The following is a 23,247-nucleotide window of genomic DNA, read 5'->3' as shown; positions in this document are numbered from 1 at the left end:
TACATTACTCGTGTAGCTAAAAAAAAAAAAAAATTAAGGAAATGTCATCAACAGAATAGATCCCAAAGACAATAGCAAGACTGCCATCAGTTGCTTATCTTGCTGATATTTTTAATATCCATCTGGCAATGCAGGGTGGCAATGTTTACAATTGTAACTTAATATTTGGATTTAACATCAGAAAAAAATGTATTTGACCTTTGGGAAACAGGGATTGAAGTTAGATATTTTTAAAATGACTTAAAAAAATGAGATACTTGTTATCTGAATGATTATTTGAAAATCGTTTTCTGCCAACAAGATGAAATAAACTGAGGAGTCCATTCAACCTTGAAGGCTGGAACCTCATTTTCTTGTGTATCCTCGCAGTGCCTTGCACATAGCAGACACTCAGTATCGCCTGAATGATGAATTCACACTTTAAATCTTTTTAGTAGCACAATTTATTGAGGTTCTTGTTACTTGCTTTTAAAATGAGGCCCCTAAGGGAGGCGGGAAACTCCCTCTTTCTATTCAGGAGGTTAAGAATTTTGTTGAGGACACGGTTTAGTGGCTCTGTTTTTGTGAGCTATTAATTGAAAATCATTCAATTTCAGAACAAGACACTGTAAGAGCGGAAAAAAGCAAGAGAGTTGTCACAAGCTGTATTTTTTTGCTCAGAAGTGAACCCTGGGGGTGGAACAGTTAAGTGCTCGGCTGCTAAATCAAAGGCTGGTGGTTTGAATCTACCCAACAACAGCTCCAGGAGAAAGACCTGAGGATTGGCTCCAGTAGACCACAGTTTACAAGACCCTACGGGGCAGTTCTACCCTGTCACACGGGGTTGCTATGAGTAGAAATCAACTCCACAGCACATACCAACAACGGAGGAAAAGGCCTGGTGGCAAATGTTTCCTGTTTGTGAAATTGTGGACAAATCATTTGAAAAATGGGGATACTAATCCCTTCCTCGGAAGTTTTTTTTGGCCAGGAAGAATGAAAATGCTGGCAATATAGCGGCCATTCCATATTTACGCAGTGAGTACTTCATATAAATCCAATACTGGACGGGCGGAAAGAAAAGCACCCAGACACTAAAACTGTCCAAAAACTCAAGTCCGAAGAGTTTTTTTCACCTCATTCATCTTTCCCACCACACCTATCCGGTTGGGTGCCAGTCCCAAGAGTCGACTCCCAGCGCCGAGAAGGCGACGGGGCGGGCCCCGCACAGGCTGGGGTTCCATCCTGCCCGGCTTTCTAGGGGTGCAGAGCCAGGGGCTCCGAAGACCAAGCCAGCGCCTGGCCCGCAGGCGTTATACTCGGCGCCGGGCTTCCGCCACCCTCGCCCACCCGAGGCAATGCCGGCGTGGTTCTGAAGTCCTGGCGGACTATCTAATCTCCTAAATCCGGTCCCCAAGGCTTTTGCCACCCGCAGAGGGAGGTGTCCAAGCCAGCAGCCTACGGAGGCGAAGCCGGAAGGACCTCGAAGACCGCGGGAAGGCAGGCGGGGCGGTGCAGCGGACAGCACAAGGCGCGCGCTCCCGCGAATGCCTGAGGGAAGCTCTGGGTCGGCCCGGGCAGGGCGGGCGCGCGCGCGCGCCGGGAAGAGGGGCAGGGAGGCGGAGTCTCAGGGCGACGGCGGAAGAGGGCGCCCTGGAGCCGAGCCTGAGGTCGGCTGGGGGCGGGGCCCAGCGTGGGCGCGAGCGTAGGGGCGGGCCCCGAGGGAGGGCGTCGACGCTAAGAGGGCGGGGTTAGATGAGGCGGGGACGCGCTTGCGGGGTGGGGAAGGCGGGGGCGCGGCGGTGGCGGGAGCGTGCCCGGTCCCCGCCCCTGTTTCCCACTCTTCCTTCCACCTCCGACCGGCTGGGGTTGCGGAGAGGCGCCGCTCGCCGGTCCCTGGAGCCGCCCTGTAGCCTCCGCCTCCTCCCTGCGCTCGCGGTGAGCCCGTCAGTCCCCGCACTGTGCGCTTCTCCATCTGGGCCATGGATGGGTAAGTGCTAGGTGGCGCGGCCGCCTCTCGGGGCTGTGGTTGTCCAGCTTCCTCTCGGCTCTTGGCGGAACGCGCCGAGGCCGGGGAGCCGGGTGGGGCGCCGGCGGCGGCGGCCGAGCGGCCCCGGCCGAACCCGACGGCGGGGCTTCCGGGCGCCTCCAAGGGCGCCCCGAGTCGCAGAGGGGGTGTTGGTCGTAGCCTCTCTTCACCCCCCGCGGCGCCCCTTTAATGTCCGCCCCTTTACACCGCCCCTTTACACCACGCACCGGGAAGCGAAGAAAGCCCGGTCCCGGTGCCGGGGTCCGCCCTCCGCGCGGAGAGCCGCGGGAGCCCGGCCTCCCGACACTTCCTTTCAGAAAATGGTGCGCGGCGCTCGGGGCGGGCGGGCGTCCTACGGCTTGGGGAGTCGCTGTTTACCGGTGAGGTGGAGCGAGCGAGCGGCGGAGGCTTCCCCTGGCGGGGAGACGAGTGGCCGCGTCCGTACCGGTCTGGGCGGCGCCCTGGTCCCGAAGCCAGGGCCCCACGCGGGCTCTCGGAACTGCCATGGGATGGTCCGAGGTCTCTTGACTTGTGCTGTGAGATATGTTAAAGATTCCTGTCTGCCAGGTGCCTGGACTTGGTGACCAGGGGCGCGTACCCCCGTCCACCCCTTCCCATAAGAAACTTCATGAATCCTCTGCCATGTATGCAGAATGTTGCTTAAGTGTAATTTTCGGGCAGCCTCTAACGCTCAAAAATTTAAAGCGGTCTGTCACCCCCTCCCCCCCCAAAAGTGTAAATGTGTGTGTATGTGCACGTGTATATATATATATATGTATGTATATATGATCGCTGGTATGTTTCTCTGGAGACCCAGATGTGGGGTAGATTATTTTAATGATTAAAGAAGCAACTGGTAGATTAGGGGTTTGGGGTTAATTGAAGCTTGAAATACGTGTACATGAAGATTAAAAAAAGAACAGCTTTCTTAGAGACTGCAGATCTCTTTATTCCAGTTTGCATTTGAGATTTTGTTTTGCCTGTTGTCTATTTTTGATGACAAAATTTCTGTAAACCTCTGGATTATAGACTATATAGGACATCTTTGAACAGTAAAAGGTATTTACATGTTGCCGTATAGTTCATGATTGTTAGGTTATGTAAAGAGTCGAAATCTTCCAATAATTTTTGCACTCATTACATTTAATTTATCTTAGTTTTGCAGTATTAAGTTTATACAATATATGGGATTAACTCGTTTGAATACATATTGCACGCTGCTGCAGACATCAGAAAAAATAGTTTTAGATTTTATTTATTGTGATGCTTTTCTTTAAATTGTTTTTATTGTCTGATTAGAACTATTTGTATTGTTTAATTGAAGCTTTTCTAGGAGCAGTTGTTGAAACTCCTTTCATATTACCTTATTCAGTTAATTTTATACGTGTGCAAAGTTTTGCTATTTTAGTTATTTGTGAAGTTATGTCAATATTCAGTTTAGGAAGGCTGAAATTAGTGTTTCCTTATGTATGCTGAATTGTCATTACATGGTTTGGTTTGAGATATGGAAGCAGTCTAACTTTTTGTGTCAGAAAGTTTATAATAAAAAATACTCTTGAGTTATGTGTCTTGGTTTTTACTCTTGGACAACTGGCAAACTTAATCTTTTTGGTAGTGTTTAATAAGTTAGCCCTTCCTCCCGTTTGTGGTTTTAAAGCTAAGAATGAGTTTATTGGTTTAAACGTGTAGGCAATGATACAGATATTGGAAGTTCAAGTAGGAACCTGATTTGCTCTTTGCATCAGGACCAATACCCGCAGTGTTACACGATCTTATTATTTATGCAAAAAGAACACCAGAGATATTTACATATTTAAGTTGTAGGCAAATAAATTTCAAGTTTCAAAAGCCTGCAAGGAAAAAACAAAAAAATCTGATGGTTCTTGCTTTAAAAATTTACAAATTTAAACAGTCCAGTCATATATTTGTTTTCGTATGAAGTAACGATCACATAGGTTATTAACACTATGTGGAATTTAGCTATAACCCTTTTTTTTAGGATGTATGGAGACAAACTATTAATAGAAGACAGCTTCTTTGGTGTTAAAAGAAATTGATTTTTTGTATGGCACAACTTTATAGGGGTTTTAATACCCTCATCTTAAGGGGTATGGTTTTGAACACTGTGAAGTTTTGGCTTCAGGTGACTAATTAGATTTCCACATTTTCCCACAGCCTGCAGAAGGCTCTTTTTATTTTTGAATAGTTAAAAAACAAACAACAAACCACCAATCAACATATCTTTGTAGTTATTCCTCAAATCCCAACTGTTTTATGTGTTTGTGTCATTAAGTTCTCTTCCTCCTAAAAGATAATTAACATTTAAACGCAGTTTTAACTTGGTAGAATTTTTGTTAAAAGCAAATTTTTTCTTTGAAAATTTTGATGTCTGAAATTTGATGTTTGTATTTATTTTAGTTCTGAGAGGCTGTCTTAACTAAATCTTGGTGGGCAGTTTTGGGTGATCATGCAAATCTGCAAGATGCCTTCTATTCCTGTAAAATCCAAGTACTGGTTTTGTTTCATTTAAAATTTTAGACATGATAATTCATATCAGTGATTTGAAAGAAAGAACTTCGATGATTTTAAGTTGTGATTTGGATTTGTTGAATAGAGGTAAATGAATAAACAGATACTTCCTCAATTTTATTTAAGCACAACTATTTTTCTAAATTTTCTGAATATTAAAAGAGAATTTGATTCATTACTTGTTTCTTACATTGTTAAGAGTTTCCTTTATACTGTGCTGTTAACAGACTGTCCCATCATTTTTCTTTGTATTAACATTTCACAACTCATCACATTCCTATTTTTATTACTTACATTAGTACAATGCTTTTCTTTTTTCTTTAATCTTATTATCTCTGTCTTTAAAAAAAACTTGTTCTCTAACTTTGTTTTCCATTTTCTCTTTTTACTTTTCCATACAGTGTTGTTACAGATCTTAGAGCAGTTGGTTTAAAGGTAGGAATCTTTTACTTTCCTCTCATAAGCATTTTTATATCTTAGTTTTGGTGTTTTTCACCCAGTGCCGAAACCATCTCTCCTGTTCATAAAATTATCTGCTTCACTGTGTGTAATAGTCTTTCATTTTTATTTAGCTCCAAAATAAGTAGATCTGTAGCTAATTTCGCATTTTATGGAAAGGAGCTGTAGTAGCATCTTCTGTATATCAGATGTGATCAAAAGGTTTAGCCCTAAGTTTCACTTGAATTATCAGTGTATTTATTTTGTTTTAGCAGTTAGATTTAGTCTAGGCTCTGATTTATTTTCCTCTCCTGTCCTTTTTTGTGTCCTCTCTCATGGATGTGCTTATGAGTAATAAAAATTGTAATAAAGTTCCTTCAGTTCCTACTGTGGACTAGTTGCTTTGCATGTGTTTTCACTAATCTGTGTAACAACCCTGCAGGGAAGGTATTAATATTCATTTTTCAGAGATGAAAAAATAGATTCAGAAAGCTTATGTTCCAGAGTGGTACACTAGAGCTCAAGTCTGTGTCTTCCTGGTTCTAAAGCCTGACCTTTTATTTATTTCCTTTTTTTCATTACACCTAGCTGCCAGCAATGGGGGTTGTGTCAAAAAGGTGATCAACAGGAGAGCTGGGTAATTCACATATTATAGTAATGGCTCTTATATGTTAAAAATCATTTTAGTTTTATGAAAGTCTCATTTATTAGATTTTAAAATATAAATCAACAGTGCTCATCAGAATGAGGCTTTTGAAATATAACTTTGCTTTAAGGTTTTCTTTAGCAGTTTGGTATTTGAAATAGAGTTGAGACTCTTGCTCTAGAGGTCACTTATAGTTCAGATTACTATAATGGGTATAGTATGTCTCACTTATTTACATTACATGCATTTTAAATATTGTAGACTGACTTACATAAAGTTGTTCCAGCACTTTCTGTTGACCATACCTCTGTGCATGGCTCTTCATGTTAGCAGTTTCAACACAGCCGCTTCATTTGCACTTAACTGGACCTGGTGGAGCTCATATTCTTAAAACGCCTTAAAAAGCATAAATACACAAGTAGCATTTGAGACTAAAATAGAAAAAAACAAAAAACAAAACCTGTTGCCATCCAGTCGATTCCAACTCATAGCGACTGTGTATAGGACAGAGTAGAACCGCTCCATAGGGTTTCTAAGGAGCAGCTGGTAGATTCAAATTACCGGCCTTTTGGTTAGCAGCAGAGCTCTTAACCACTGTGCCACCAATGACTAGACTAAAATAAGATGTCCAAAACTAACGTAGTTGAGAACTGCTGCTAATACTGTCTTTAGAAGTTGGATAGAGTTCACTTTTTTTGCAAGCTTTGATCATATTTATGAATAGAAATAGAAGAGTCTCTTTTGGTGAGACCTGAAGGTTTTGTTATAATTTTTTTTTTTGGTAGATATTTAAGTTAGTTTCTCATTTGAGAATGATACCTCAGAGATTAGAAACTGCAAGCTCATAAGTAAGATCCGATTTTGGTTCTGGGTGTGTGTTGGTGGGAGGAGGCTATTTAAAGTGAATGTGGTCTTATCAGAAATGAAATTTGTGATTCTAGAGTTTTATCTGGCAAAAATTGATACATAAGACATTTAAAACATTTTATTATTTTGAAATTAAGGAATGCTATTCATTAAGGACTGTCATGCCTGTTTTAATGTGGGGAAAATACATCTTGACGGTAAATGAAAGAAAATTTAAACGTTAGACATAGGAACCATGTTTGAATACAGGATTTGGATTTTTGACTACCTGTTTTTTGTAGCAAAGTACTTTGAAAACATAAAGGTCAGGTCCTACTCTTAGAAGAAGATGAGCTTATCAGTTGACTCAGTAGAAAATCTATATTTTTAAAAACTTAAATTCTGGAAATGTATTGTAAAATTATTCATTACATGGAGACATTTTTTATAGGATTGTTCTGCTTCTTTCTTGGACTCTGTCCAAGGAAGTTACTGAATAATAGGCCAGTGAGTCCTCATACTTTGTCTAAGTTGTATACAAAAAAAATTTGTATAAATCAAAGTTAGTGAATTTAAATGAGTCCTCTAAAAATATCAGTTACTTATCTTCCACTATTTGCTGTTGGGATTCATTGACACAACAAATGGTTTGAGTCACTGGCAAGAGTGGATTTCATACTTTGCTCCATAAATTGTTCTCCTGGATTCAGAAAAATAGCATTGTGGATTTTGTTTTTAAAGAATTGAAAATACCCTTAAGCATCAAGTCCATTATTACAGAGAAAGAAACCTGAGTTGTTTTCCAAGATCGATTCTCTAGAATGTGTTTGAGGACAGGGAGTTTTGATATTTCCCTCATCACTGTGTTTCTGGTGTCTGGCACAAATAAGTTCTGAAACGTATTTGATGAGTGAATGAATGCCAAGTGGTCACACAACTAGTTAATTGGCAGGCCTATACTAGACCCAAGTCTTCTAATTTTGCTAGTGTTTCTGCTATTAGGTATATACCATGGTAAGAGAGAATTAATTTTATTTTTTAGATTGTAATTTTCATGAAGACAGGTGAACATTTTCAGGCAGTTCAGGGCCATACCATGTTTGTGATTTACTAAGACCCCAGAGTTTGTCTTCTCTTGGATAACCTGTATGGGTTATCAATTTTTGAGCCGTTTCTAAATTAAGAAAATTAGATTTTGGTACTTTCTTCATATTTTATATTTTGAAATGCTTATTGAGAAACAGTGAGAAGTTCTTGCTATTCTTAGTTTTGAGTTCTTGTAATATAGAACCAAGTGTATAATCATGAGTAATATTGGACATTTTCAAGGACCTTATTATGCCAGATAAATTTAGATGTCAGCATTGTGGATAACGTAGTATTTTGTGTGTGTATGCCTAAACTTGTGTGTGTGTTTGAATTTCTAGCATATACTTTAATTATTAATAGCCAGCTTGCCTTAAACTCAAATATTTTCCATATTCCTTAATTTTTTTTTAATTAGTGTAGTAACTGTTGAAACAACTGATTTTTTAAAGATAATGGTCTTCTGTGTTAAAAACGTTTTAGCCTTTTTCTGGGTTATCTTATTTTAAGTGATTAAACGAGAATAGAAAAATTCACACTGGAAGCTGTAATTGGCTTCCAATGATTATCATGTCTGTCAGTGTGTATGAAAGAACAATTTAGTGTATTTAAATTAATTTTGAAGATCTATTTTCTATTTGCATGACCACAGGTTAGCAAACTGTAGCACCTGGGCCAAATCTGGCTTGCCATCTGTTTTTGTAAATGATTTTATTGGAATACAGCCATGCTCATTCATTTCTTGTTGTCTGTGGCTACCTTCATGTTGCACCGGCAGAGTGGAAGAGTTGCAATAGAGACCATATGGCCTGCAAAGCCTAGAATATTTATTTTTTGGCCCTTTACAGAAAGTTTGCCTACTGCTGTGCCTGACTATAGAAAATGTAGGGTTTTGCTTCAAATCTTTTGCTTTTTAAACTGAGGGGTAATTTACATGGCGCGAAATGCACAGATCTTAAAGGTACAACTCAGTAAAAGTTGACAAGTGTATATACTCATGTTTCCTAAACCTGAATCAAGGTAACAGACTTCATTCCAGAAAGTTTCCTGTTGCCTTTCTGGAACTAGCCTAGGCAACTGTTCTGATTTCCATCACAGTAGATTAGTGTGCCTGTTCCTGAACTTCATGTAAATGTAATCACGCAGCATAAACTGTTTGGTGTCTGGCTTCTTTCCCTCAGCATAATTATATTGAGATTTGTCCATGTTGTTGCTTGTATCAGTAGTTCATTTTTTTTTTTTTTCTCCCTAATTTCTGGGAGGATTCCATTGCGTGAATATGTCACAGTATTTTAAAATTCATTCTTTTGTTGATGAATGTGGGGTATACAATAAATTATACCAAAGAATTTGGGCTTTATCCTTGGTTTCTTGGAGATAAACCTCTAAACCCTGGGAATTTCCCCAGTGACTGGAGTGTCTTTTCTCTGAACCACATTTGACAGATTACGCTAATGAGATGACTCTTGGGTGGGGGCTGGCCAGGTCAGAAAGACAGACCTTGTGATAGTAGCCCAACCTCAGGTGAGGGGAACTGGAGGCTGAATTCAGTTATGTGAGCAATGATTCAATCAGCCATGCCTACCTATATAATGAGACCCCAATAATTTGAATCTTGGGTGAAGCTTCCTGGTTGGTCTTAGGCATCGATGCATGGGGGAGAATAATACATCCTTTGGGACATGGAAGCTCTGCATTGGGAACCCCCGCCCCAGACCTTCTCCTATGTGTATCTTCTTTTGTATCCTTTTTGCAATAATAAACTGTCATTGCAAGGATAGTGCTTTCTTGAGTTCTGTGACTTGTTCTAACAAATTATTGAGCCCAAGGGGTAATGGGAACAGATTTGTAGCCAGAAGATCAGAGTGAGAGAGACCCTGGAGACTCCACATTTTATTGGCTGACATCCTGAGGTGGTAGAACCCCAAATTTGTAGCCAGCAAATCAGAAATGAAAGTGCTGTAGAAACCCCCAAGCTTGCAGCTGGCATCTGAAGCCTTGGGCTTAGCTGGCAGTGTGGAGGATTGTGCCCTGTAGCTTGTGAGGTCTGACCTAGCTCTGATTGTTAGGGTCAGGGGAGGAAGTGCTGCTGCTTGTGCAGTTGGTGTCAGAGAGGAGATTTAGAATTAGATTGAGAGTTAGAGTTGGCCTCAAAGGAGGCAAAGAGGCACCTAATATGATGGACACTTGAGTTCTGCCTCAGTTTGGGTTTTGAGCTATTATGAATAAAGCTACTGGGAACATTTGTGTAGGAGGCTTTGGAAAGATGTATGTTTTCATTTATATTGAATAAGTGCCTAGGAGTAGAACTGCTGGGCAATAGGATTATGTGTATGTTTCACTTTATAAGAAACCATCACATTATTTTCCAATACGTTGTACCACTTTACACTCTCAGCAGCTTTAGTAGAGTTCAGGTTGCTTCATATGCTCATCAGTACCTGACGTTGCCAGTCATTCCTTTTAGCCCTTCTGGTGGGCGTAGCTAGAATGGCTAATAGCGTCACATTTTTATTTGCTTTGACCTGATGATTAGTGGTGTTGAGTATCGTTTCATGTGTTTATTAGACATTCATATAATCTTCTTTTGTGAATGTCTGTTCAAGTCTTTTGTCCATTCTTTTAAAGTGGGTTTCTTATGAACAACATGTAGTTGGACCTGGTCCTCCCCTATAGCCTGACTCTTAAGATCTGTCTTTCAGTTGGTGCATATAAGTGATCATTAGTTAATTGGATAAATACCTACCATGTTCCTGTTTTCTGTTCATGGCACTTATTTCTCTTTTTTCTTCTCGTTTTCTGCCTTCTCTGGTTTTAACTGAGCATCTTATATGATTCAGTTTTATCTTGGCTCTTAGCATATTAATTGTACTTCCTTTAAAAGTTTATAGTGGTTCCCCTAGAGTTGGCACTGTACATGTACAGCTAATCTAAATTTGTTTTTGTGTATAGTGTGAGGCATGGATCCTGTTTCATTGTTTTGCTTGTGTAAATTCAATTTTCCCAACACCATTTATTGAAGAGACTCTTCCTTCCCCATTGAATAGACTTAACACCCTCATCAAGAATAAGTTGGCCTTAGATATGTGGGTTTATTCTGGATTAACAATTCTATTCCATTGGTCTATGTGTCTATTGTTATACCGGTACCAGGCTATTTTAATTTCTGTAGCTGTGCAGTATGTTTTAAAATCAGGAAGTGCGAGTCCTCCTACTTTGTTCTTCCCTTTCAAAATTTCTTCAAAGAACACTATCCTACTTCATGTGTAGTACAGGTACTTAATAACAGCATTCCCAATTCCCTCCTCCCATTCCTTCTGACATTTCTGTTCTTCATTTCACTCATACATGTTCTGTAATCACCCTATACGTTACTATTATTACTTTAAACAAACTGTTTTAGATCAATTAAGAATGAGAAGTAAAAAAGATTTTATGTTTCCTTCATTTATCCCTTCTCCATTGGTCTTTCTTTCTTGAAAGACAGAACCTGTCGGGTCACCAAAATTGACATGAATTGGAAAGTGTCCCCTCCTCATAAAGTTTTTAAAAGAGTTTGCATAAGTTGGTATTATTTCTTCCTTAAGTGTTTGGTAGAATTCATCTGTGTAGCTATTTGGGGATGGCACTTTCTTTTTGAGAAAGTTTTAAATTATGAAACAGTGCTATTCAGATTTTCTATTCGTATAGCTGTATTCCACAGATTTTGATGTGCAGTATTTTCATTTTCACTTAATTAAAAATATTTTCCACTTTCTCTTGTGATTTTCTTTTGATCCACAGATTATTTAGAAGTGTGCTGTTTAATTTCCACATATTTTGGGGTTTTTCCGTTAGATCAGTCTTTTTCTTCTCAAATTTGAGAAGCTCTTTATAAAATAGGGAGGTAGGTCCTTTGTAATGAATTGCCAAGTCTTTTTCCCAGTTTATCATTTGATTTGCTTATGAAGCTTTTTGCCGTGCAGAGGCTTTTAATTTTTGGATAATTTAATTTATTATTGTTTTTAATATGGCTCTGGATTTCGAGTCAGGTTAGACGCTCCCCATTCAAAAGTTAAAAGGAATTCATTCATGTTTTCTTATACTTAAATGATTTTATTTTTTATGTTCAGATCTTGATCCATTTGGAGTTTATCCTAGTATGTAGTGTGAAGTATGGAGTCCACTTTTTCCATATGGCTACCTGATAGTCAAGTATCGTTAATTATAAAGTCCATTTTTCCCATTGTAAATTGATGATATATTTTAGTACTTTAGCTGTTGCTAATGTAATGTCATGTGTATGAGTGTAAGACCTTAGTTATCCTAATTATTCGTTTACCGGAGATAGAATTATGTAGGCACTGGGACTAGAGAGGGAGAGAAATTTCATTTAAAAAAAGTTTTATTTTGTTGTTGAGAATATATACAGCAAAACATATGCTAATTCAACTGTTTCTACACATACAATTCAGTGACATTGATTACATTCTTCAAGTTGTGCAACCATTCTTACCCTCTTTTTCTAAGTTGTTCCTCCCCCATTAACATAAACTTCCTGCCCCCTAAGGTTCCTGCTGTTAATCACTTTGATCCTATTTAGATAATTCTTAAAAGAGCACAATGCTTTTTAAGGCAGATATTTTTTACTGATTATCTATTGTATGGTTTTAAGAAGACTTCATGTGATATTTTTGGTTTAAGTTTTAAAGATTATCCCAGGGCAATAGTTTCAGGGAATTCATCTAGCCCCCATGACTCCAGAAAGTCTAGAATCCATGATAATTTGAAATTCTTCTCTGCATTCTTCCCCTTTTGATCAGGATTCTTCTATAAAATTTTTAATCACAATGTTCAGTAATGGTAGCTGGGCACCATCCAGTTCTTCTGATGTCATGGCAAAGGAGGCAGTTGTTTAGGGAGGTAATTAGCCACACATAGCATATCATCCTCCTATTACTGACTCTCCTTCTTTTGTTCCAGGAGAGTAGAGACCAGTTGTTGTACCTTGGATGGCCGGTTGCAAGCGTTTAAGGCTCCAGGCACTACACAAGGAACTAGGACATAGAACGGAAGCACTCAGCATGTTATTAGGCCAATTAACTGGGATGGCCCATAAAACAATGACCCTAAACCTCCAAACCAAGGAACCAGGCTCATGAGGTTTTCGATTGTACGTAAGAGTAGCCTCAGCAGCTACTCTTTTTGTTGTTGATGTTGTTGTAAATATATCAGTGACAACTTTTGCCAATTCATCTTTTTACAGGTGTACAGCTTATTGACAGCAATTACAGTAATCAGCTGTGCAACTCTACCCTTAATCAATGTGATTTTCCCATCACCATAAACTGCTTCCTCCCTCCCTCCCACCCCTAGTAACCAGTAATAAACTTAGGTCCCTAAACTTTTGTCTTTTTATATAAGTGAGGTCATACAATATTTGTCCTTTTGTAGTTGACTTATTTCTCTCAGCATGATGTCTTCAAACTCCATCCATGTTGTACCAACTATCAAGATTTCCTTTCTTCTACTGAGTTTTTTTTACTGAGTAGTAGTCCACTGTATGTATGTACCACATTTTGATTATCTGCTAATGGGCACTTAGGTTGTATACACTGGGGTACAAGTCTCTGATTCTCTGCCATCAAGTGTTTTGGGTATATATACTTAGTGGAATTGCAGGGTCATATGGCAGTTCTGCTTTTGGTTTTTTGAGGAACTGCCACACTGTTTTCTACAACAGCTGTACCACTTTGCATTCACATTAGCAATGAGTAAGGGTTCCAGTTCCCCACATGTTTGCTAACGTTAGTTTTTTTTTTTTTTTTTTTATCTTAGCCATCCTAAAAAAAAAAGTGGGAGTGAGATGGTATCTCCTGTGGTTTTGATTTGCATCTCTCTAATGGCTGATGACATTGAACATGTTTTCATGTGTTTGGTGGCCATTTGAATGTCCTCTTTGGTGAAATGTCTATTCAGGTCCTTTGCCGATTTTATGTTGGGCTGTCAAAGTTTTATACATACTTTGATTATTGTTCTTATTGAATATATGATTTCTCAAGATTTTCTCCTGGTTGATAACTTGTCTTTTTACTTTCTGATAAAGTCTTTTGATGAACAAAAGGTCCCATTTATTTATTTTGTCTTTTGCTATTTGTGCTTTTGTTATTATATTAGCTAATCCATTGTTAAGAGCTAGACCTGACAGCATTACCTCTGTATTTTCTTCTAAGAAATTTATGGTTTTAATTTGCACATTTAGGTCCTAAAGCCATTTCGAATTTGTGTATAGTGTGAGGCATGGATCCTGTTTTATTTTTCTGCATGTGGAAGTCCAGTTTTCTCACCTCCGTTTGTTGAAGAGACTCTTCTTTCCTCATTGAATGGAATTAGCACCCTTGTCAAAAATCAGTTGACCATAGGTGTGTGGGTTTATTTCTGGACTCTTAATCCTGTTCCACTGGTCTGTGTATCTGTTTTTATACCAATACCAGGCTGTTTTGATTACCATATCTGTATGTTTAAAATCACTAAGTGTAGGTCCACCAACGTTGTTCTCTTTCAACATGGCTTTAGCTCTTTGGGACCTCTTGCCATTCCACATAAAGTTGAGGATTCATTTTTCCATTTCTGTAAAGAAGGCTGCTGGAATTCTGATTGGGATTGTATTGAATATATAGATTGCTTTAGGCAGTATTGATATCTTACCAATATTAAGTTTTCCAGCCCAAGAACTCAGGACATCGTTCAATTTATTTAAGTCTTTAATCTCTTTCGGGAGTGTTTTATAATTTTCATTGTTTAAGTCCTTCGTGTCCCTGGTTATGTTTATTCCTAGGCATTTTATTCTTTTACATGCTATTGTAAATAGAATTGTTCCCCTAATTTCCCTTTCAGATTTCTCATTGTTGGTGTCTAGAAACCAAACTTATTTTTGTTTATTGATTTTGTACCCTACAACTTTGCTAAATTCTTCTCTGAGCTCTAGAAGTTTTCTTGGAGATTCTTTGGGATTTTCTATATAAACGATCACATCATCCAGAAAAAGGGATGATTTTATTACTTCTTTTCCAATCTGAATACTTTTTATTTCTTTTTCTTGTCTTATTGCTCTAGCTGGGACTTCTAATACAATATTGAATAGAAGTAGTGAGAGCTGGCACTCTTGTCTTCTTCCTGATTTCAAGGGGAAAGCTCTCAGTCTTTCTCCATAAAGTATAATGTTGGTTGTTGGCTTTTGAGAAACTTCATTTTAAATAATAATAGCTTCTAAGTCCTTTACGTGAATTTCTACATATAATCCTCACAGCAGCATAAGGATGAAGATACTTTATTTTCCCCATTTCAGCTGAAGAAGCTGAGGCATAAAGAGACCAAATAATTTATCCATCACACAGTAAATAATGAAGCCAAGCTTTGAATTCATGAAGTCTGATTTCATAGCCTGTGCCATTTAACCCTACAATACAGTATCTCACGAAGGTAGCACAGAACTTCGTTTCATAGTAATTGCTAACATGGTGGCATCAGCAGCAGTGGCTGTGAAAATAGAACCTTAACTTCAAGGAAGTGCATTTGGGTTCTAGCGTTACCAGAGAGTGGCAAGAGAAATCATAGTGAATTGATTTCCTTTATGTCGTCTTTTGCCTTGGTTCTTTGGAAAAATGGCTTGAGAGATTTTCCCCCTAATCCCTGAGGAGTTACCTTTGCCCTGCTTTTTTACCCTAGAAGCTTTGTTATATTACCTGGGTAAACTGTAAACAACTTGGTTTGATAACTTTCTGTCTGGCCCTGGGCTGCAGTCTGCCCTGTGATTGGTATGCACCTTATAGGTATCGGTCAATATACCCCTGCAAATGAAGTGACTGGAGACTGTGGAAATGAGGTGGCTATAGCCTACTTTGCAAATGAAATATCTGTGGCGTACCAAGAGTGGATTGGTCAGTTTGTGACCCCCTGCTGGGAGGGATGATGCCTCGAAATTGACAAGGAGTTGTGTGTTTATGCAGCCAACCCCACAGAGATTTTTCAGACAGAAAGAAGCAGGAAGAAAAGCAGCAGAAGGAAGAAAGAAGAGAGAAGAAGCAGGGAGAGACGGGAGGCAAGGAACCTCCTAAAAGAGCTATAACATGGTCAAGGGCTATAACACTGAAGAGAACCAGAAGCCCAGAAGGGGTCCTGTGGCAGAGTTGGTGGGGACCGACGGCAGGGCCTAGAGGAAGCTGTCTTTAAGTGTCTGAGAAGAGCCTGTCCTGAGAGTGCTGAGAGGAGGCCCACACTGCTGAGAGGGCAGAGAGAAGGGCCTGCTTGCTTGCATGGCCGAGAGGATCTGAGAGAAAGGTCCTGCACTGATGAAGGAAGACTTTACCTACCTGCTTCCTGATCCTGATCCTGCTCCTGAGTTGTACCCGTTTACTTACTTAATAAATCACTTAACTGTAAGCATGGCCTGTGAGTTCTGTGTGGCCATTGCAATGGATTCTCAAACCCAGAAGAGAAGTAGAGAGTGCCATGGGAGGGACAGCTGGTGTCAGAATTGGTAAAAAGGGTTGGAATGGAAATATGTCTGATCTCCATTTCATAGGGATCAGCCTTCGGCTTATCTTGATTTGCATTATGCCCCCCGAAGTTAGGTTCTGATGCTACCATTTAACAGAAATTAAGACAAGATTGACTGCTTGGGCTTGGAAGATGTACAGAAAAGAGTTAACACAGCAGTCTTGAGACTGCTATGCTTAGAAAGGTTACTTGCAAGGTTGACTCTCGGCTGGCGCCTGGAAACTTGGGAACTTGGCTGGCAAAAAGTTTCATACTTTCCTTAAATGATAAGAGTGGTTCACTGTACCTGTTTGGGCAAACAGTGTGATTTATATTTTATTTCTGGGAGTGTAGAATTTCAGTATGTTCTAGGCAGAGGGACACATGCGATCAGCCTTCAGTAAAAACACTGGGGATTGAGTGAGGAATTAAGTGTGTCCTGTGTGACACCACTGGGAGAGGACTTTGGGAAGCTTGTGCCTGGTTTCCTTTGGGCTTCCTCTCCTGCACCTTTTCCTTTAGCTGGTTTTGTTTTGTTGTATCATTTCACTGTAGTAAATCTTAGCGTCAGTACAACTATATGTTGAGTCCCTTGAGTCCTTCTAATGAATTACTGAACATGGCGGTGGTCTTGGGCTAATTCTGGGCACTGGGATTAAAATGTTTACTGTGTTTTGGGTAGTGTTTTGTGTTTGTATGCATTCATGTGTGCATGTGAGAGAGAGACAGAATGAAAATGAATGTAAAATGAGTATATCGTATTTTTATGCAGATAACATGTGTCTTCTGCATTCATTTGCCGGCCATACCCTCCCCCTGTGGGGTACCCTCAAAGCGCTGCCATGCCATCCTCTTCCGCATGTTGCTGTAAAGAAGAATTAGCACAGCATGCTGAAAAAAATACCTCATGGAACAGGGTGCATGCAGAAAAGAAACACAGAAGGCACATGTTATTTTTGTAAAAAACATGGTATATAGTATTTGAGAGCTCTGTAGCTTTGGGGGAGCCCTGGTGGCTCAGTGGCTAAGAGCTCAGGTGCTAACCAAAAGGTCGGCGTTTGGAAGCTTTATGGGGAAGTTCTGTTCTGTCCTATAAGGTCACTATGAGTTGAAATCGACTTGATGGCGATGGGTGTTTTTTTTAAATAGCTTTGGGAGATTAGGAGGAACTGTAGCTGAGACTAAGTCTGGTAACCTAAAGGTTGTTAGTTTGAACCTACTCAGCAGTGCCATGAAAGAAAGGCCTGGTTACCTGCTTTCAGAAAAGATTATAGCCAGGAAAAACCCTTTAGAGCAGTTCTACTCTGTAACAATGGGGTTGCCATGAGTTAGAATCAATTCAACAGCATTGGGTTCGTTTTTTGTTTTTCTTTTGATGGCTGAGACTAACACCAGAGGAGAGTCTTTTTGCTAACTTCCTTAATTGCAGGAAGAATACTGGAAGATTAACAGGGGCTTGTGCTCAATCAGTGTTGCAGACAGGACCTTACTGTTGTACTGTGATGACATGTTGGAGCAATAGCAACAACACCCAAGGATCAGTAGTAACTAAAGAGCGTCAACCTTTTGGACTGAGCTAGCACTCCTGAGATTTTAGGATTTGTCATTTAGGGAAAGACTTCTGTCTAAGACAGATATTTTCCTAAGAAGTTTGATAGCAGTTTTGGGTGAAAGAAGACATGTCCAAATCCATAATTAGGTTTAGATTTCAACCTCCTGTCAATAATTGATAGAGTAATTGGAACAGCAACACTATGCTCATCAGTGCTGCTCCCTACCCCCAGTTTTAAAAAAATGCGTAGTATCCCTATTTTGCTAGGTAGCAATATACAACAAATCCTTTTCGTAATGGAACTTTGCATATCTGTTATAGTATTATCCCAATTTTGCAAAAGAGGATACCAAGCTCAATGATGTTATCACCACCTAATGCTCTAGATCAAACAGATAAATTACAGGGGCTGGATTCAGAAAAGGCTTGTTTCAAAAGCCTATTCTGTCTTTTACACCGTGGTGTCTCTTGGTTTTGGAATAATTAATAGTCCAGATGTTATTTAGTTAATAAACTCCATTATTTTTGGAAGTCAGTTTGTTCTAAGACAAATAATATACCATTTTATTACAGTTAGAGATGGAAGCATAGTTTTCTGTCTGTGAAAGTAGTAAAGTATATTTCCGTTTTCACTAAGTTGGAAAGGAAATTGAAATACAACCCTATTTTTGTGATGTATGTGTATTGGAATTCCATATGTTGGGGCTCGTTACCATTAACTCTGATTTCCTAATTTCTCAAATTAAAGAAACGTGAAAATTATCCTAAGATCACAGTGTAAAAAAAAAAAAGATTACAGTGTAGCTATTATAAAGTTCAGAGGTGCTTGTAGAACACTAAATGATCCAAAATAAATACTTTAGTTATTTGGTGCTGCTATAACAGAAATACCACAAGTGAATGGCTTTACTCACAGTTTAGGAGGCTAGAAATCTGAATTCAGGGTGCCACCTCCAGGGGAAGGCTTTCTCTTTCTCTGTCAGCTCTGAGGGAAGGTCCTTGTCATCAGTCTTCCCCTGGTATAGGACCTTCTCAGCATAAGGGCCCCAGGTCCAAAGACACAAGCACTCCTAGCTCTTCTTGGTGGTGGTAATGACAGATTGACTCAAGATACAACCTAATCTCTTAGATTGAGTCCTGCCTCATTAACATCATAGAGGCAGGATTTATAACACATAGGAAGATCACTGATATCAGATGACAAAATGATGGACAGTCACACAATACTGGGAATCATGGCCTAGCCAAGTTGACAAACATTTTTGGGGGACGCAGCTCAGTCCGTATCATATTCGGGGTGATAATGTATAGAGTAATGCTTGGTATGGTAGAATTGACCAAAACCCTCATGAAATATATTAATTGAAAGACCCAGTTGTGCAGCTTGAGAGAAATGTTAGCAAAATTTTTAAGATTATTTTTTTCCAAAATGAAAATAGCCCCTTGCCATTGATTACTCTCTAAGCATGACAAATATAAGAGAGAAAGGAAACACCAGATATAATAAATTCTGCTAACATCTAAGTGGCTGTGCTTTCAGATCATGTATACATATAACGTATGTGTGTTTCTAATATTTTTACCAAAATGGATGATACTATACATGTTATAACTGACTTACAAAATAAACGTTGTTTTGTGAATTTATTTCCAGGTGGATAAATATGGTGCTTCATCATTTTAATGATCACCTAGTATTTTATTTCACAGATATATCATAAATTACATAACTAATCTTTTATTATGAACATGCTGGTGATTCAATATTTTGGCAGTTTACCTTAGTGATTAAAAGAATGGACTGTGAAATTATCCTGCTTGAATTGTGGTGCTATTTGTCATGTGATTTTTGTTTATTATAAAAAAATGTAAAAGATTCTTAGGTTTCATTTATGAATGTGTGAAAAGAAGGAAGTTTCAATGACTGTCTTAATAAAGAAGACTCACAAGTCTTCATATTATTTTAGAAAATAGACGTCAATGTAACTGTTACTAGTAGGGCACTAAAATGTTACATAAGACAACTAGCCAGAACTGCTGATATTTCAGGAGTTAGTGGTTACTTTTAAAGAACCTAGCTATGATCCTCAAAATTCAGTGATCACAAGATTTTCTTGTTAGAAGTATCATTTGTAATTAGCTTTATGACCAAAATTATGTCTTTTTCTGCAGCTGTGGTGGAAGAAGGAACTTTTTCTCCTTATCTTACAGATATTTCTTTCACAAGCAGCTTATAAAGGCTTGTGCTTTCAAAGTTAAGCACATTAGTTATCATCTTGAGGAAAAGACAATTGAAAGAGGCTCAAAACTTAAAATGCAGAAAGGAAGAGAACAGTAATAGTGTTTTTAACAAATGGGATATGAAATGTAACGTTTTCTACCAATGTTCAACATAATAGTCTTCTATGCTTAGAGTTTTGTGAAGATTTCATATTTGATTGATTCTAAGGCACTTTTTTTCCATGCTAACATCTCTGATACCAGGATGCATCTTAAAATTGATAGTGTGTTATAAAATAATTGGCAGCTCTTTTGATGCTGACAAAGTTAAGGAGCCTTATAATCCAAGACTTCCGAGATTATGTGACGTATGTATAAGATGCATAGAACAGTACCTGGCTGTGAGTAAGTACTAGCTATCATATTTTGTTTTGCTATTATAAAGAATGGTTGCTTACATACATCCTCATACATAGTTCTAGTATAAAATGTTTAGATGTGAAATAAATGGCTCAGTGTGTTGGCATAATATATTGAGGGAAGATTTGTCTATTACACTGTAGGGAAACGGGTATGTGAGTGAAAAATAAGTCAGGCCTAGCTTCTAATCCCTCCACCTACTCTTTCTGACGTATGCCAAATAATATGACCTCTCTGATTCTTAGTTTCTTTGAGGGATAATAATACCTACTTTGCAGAGTTGTGAGTATTTATGGAGCCTGGTGGCATCATGGTTAAGAGCTTGGCTGCTAACCAAAAGGCTGGACGTTCGAATCCACCAGTCACTCCTTGGAAACTCTATGGGGCAGTTCTCCTCTGTCCTATAGGGTTGCTATGAGTTGGAATCAACTCAGTGGCAAAGGGTTTTGTTTTTTTTAGATATATATATATATATATACATGTTATAACTGACTTACAAAATAAACATTGTTTTGTGGATTTGTTTCCAGGTGATGAGTATGATACTTCATCATTTTTATAATCACCTAGTATTTTATTTCACAGATATACCATAACTTAAGCTAACTAATCTTTTATTATGACTTCTTTCTTTCTCTCACACCCCATGTCCAGTTCATCAGCAAATTCTTCACCCACCCACTGCCGTCGAGTCGATTCTTCACAGTATATTCAAAATCCAACCAGTCTCCACTGTAACCGCCATGTTCACCTCATTGTTATCATAGCTTCCTAACTGCTGTCTCTGCTTCCCTCCTTGCCTCATTACATGCTGTTGTCAATACAGCAGCCAGTTGTTGTGTGCTGTAGAGTCAATTCCGACTCCTAGCGACCCCATATGGCAGAGTAGAACTGCCCTGTAGGGTTTTCCTGGCTGTAATCTTTATGGAAGCAAATTGCCAGGTCTTTCTCACACAGTGCTGCTGGGTGAGTTAGCAGCCTATTGCTTAACTGTCATGCCACCAATGGTCCTCACAGCAGCCAGAATGAGCCATAAAAAGTAAATCAGATCATGTAACTCCTCTGTTTAAAAACCTTTGCTCTTTATTTCACTCCAGTAAGATTCTTTAGAATGGCTTTCAAGACCCCACATGCCTACACCCTACCCCTAATTTCATTAACCTGTTTTCCACCTTTGCTCACTGTGTTTCAACTACACTTTTTTCCTCACTGTTTCCTAGAATATGCAGGCATCCTCGTATCTGTTTCCTCTGGCTACAGCGTTCTTCCTCATATCTGCATAGCTTACTTCTTGCCTTCTTTAAGGCTTTGCTTAAATGTTATTTTTTCTTGAATTTTACCTCTACTCTCCTATTTAAAATTGCAATTCCCCTCTTACCCTGGTGCTCCTGATGCTCTTTATCCTACTTTTAGCAAAGTATTTATTACTTTAGAACATACCATGTAATTTACTTACTTTGATTATTGTCTCTGTCTGCAAGACTATAAACTTCATAAAGGCAAGGAGTTTTGTCTCTTTATTCCCTGATTTTCCCCAGTGGCTAAAGACTTTACATATAGTTGTTGTTCAGTAAATATTCATTGAATGAGTAAATATTATTGCTAAAATAATTATACATATTGAACTCAATATGTGTGGGCTCTGCCTAGCCAGTGTGTGGCATATAGTAGGAAAATTGGATAAATACCCAAATGAGTAGCATTTTGGTTGGTTGTCATATTGAATTAGAAGACTTTTGAAGGAATAATTTGGTAGTCAATTAAAAAAAAAAAAATTCTTGATATTTTATTGCTAAGATGTCCATATAAAGTGAAAACCAGTTGCTGTTGAGTCTTTATGCCTCGTGGTGACCTGTCCCATGTGTTGCAGGTTAGAGTTGCTCTCCATAGGGGTTTCAAGGCTATGACCTTTGGTAGCAGATCACCAGGCCTAACCACCAGCCTTTTGGTTAGTAGTCAAGTGCTTAACTGTTCATGCCACCCAGGAAACCATACAAAGTCAAAATCATTTTATTGAAACTGTCATGAACATGTTTGTTCTTTTAAACATTGTCACTGATGTATGCTTGAAGAATTGGCCCCATTTTCACTACTACCTTTTTTATTCTCATGTTCTTAAAATCTCAAAGGTGGCAGTCTTGGAGAGAAAAATGTCACAAATGAACAATTCAGTACCTATTTTTTAGGGAATATGTTTAGGAATAAGCACACTTCTATAGTCAATGAAGAGATGGGGCCAGAACGTATGTGAGGATTTAATCTTCAAGTCGTTTGTCAGGGTCAGTTGGTAGTTACTGGTAGCTAGAGCCTCTGAGTTTTGGATTTGTTTAGAGTAACAGGAGACTGAAAAGGTGAACAATACTAAAAGGCAAAATGTTAAAAAACAGAAACAAAAACTTGCAGTTATTGCATAAACCCATTGCTGTCAAGTTGATTCTGACTCATAGCGACCCTATAGGACAGAGGAGGACTGCCCCATAGGGTTTCCAAGGCTGTAATCTTTATGGAAGCAGACTGCCATATTTTCTTCTTTGGAGCGGCTGGTGGTTTTGAACTGCCAACCTTTCGGTTAGTAGCAAGCGCATAACCACTTCACCCCAGGGTTCTTTTATTGCATGGTGCCTCTTAGTTATTGCAAAACCCTCATTGAATACTCTGGTTATTTTCTTATCTCTATGTTGTTGTCAGGTGCCGTAGAGTGGGTTCCAACTCATAGTGACCCTGTGGGACAAGAGTAGAACTCCCCGTAGGGTTTCCAAGGAGAGCGGCTGGTAGGTTTCAACTGCTGACCTTTTGGTTAGCAGCCAAGCTCTTAACCACTGTGCCACCAGGGCTCCTCTTATCTCTATAAAAAAAAAAAAAAAAGAGTCATTATTAATTTTTAAGCGAAGAAGTTTTGAACATAGATTACATGCAAAACACTGTGGCAGGTTCTATGGAGGAGGTAAAGTTGAGCAGTCAGGAGACTGTAACCAAGAAGTGCGT

The 23,247-nt window shown here is 39.1% G+C and overlaps 1 protein-coding gene across 2 annotated transcripts in view; it reads left to right on the top strand.

The window, feature by feature from the left end:
• Window positions 1-1,754: 1,754 nt before the first annotated feature.
• PTBP3 (polypyrimidine tract binding protein 3) overlaps window positions 1,755-23,247 on the top strand; it is a 108,085-nt gene continuing 86,592 nt past the window's right edge. For both annotated transcript variants that reach the window (XM_049895626.1, XM_049895625.1), the window contains exon 1: window positions 1,755-1,969. The gene's annotated coding sequence lies outside the window, so the exon portion shown is untranslated. The remainder of the gene's footprint in view (window positions 1,970-23,247) is intronic.

This window comes from Elephas maximus, chromosome 9, assembly GCF_024166365.1.
Source record: "Elephas maximus indicus isolate mEleMax1 chromosome 9, mEleMax1 primary haplotype, whole genome shotgun sequence".
Taxonomy (NCBI): Eukaryota; Metazoa; Chordata; class Mammalia; order Proboscidea; family Elephantidae; genus Elephas; species Elephas maximus.
This window is presented reverse-complemented; position numbering and strand designations above follow the sequence as displayed.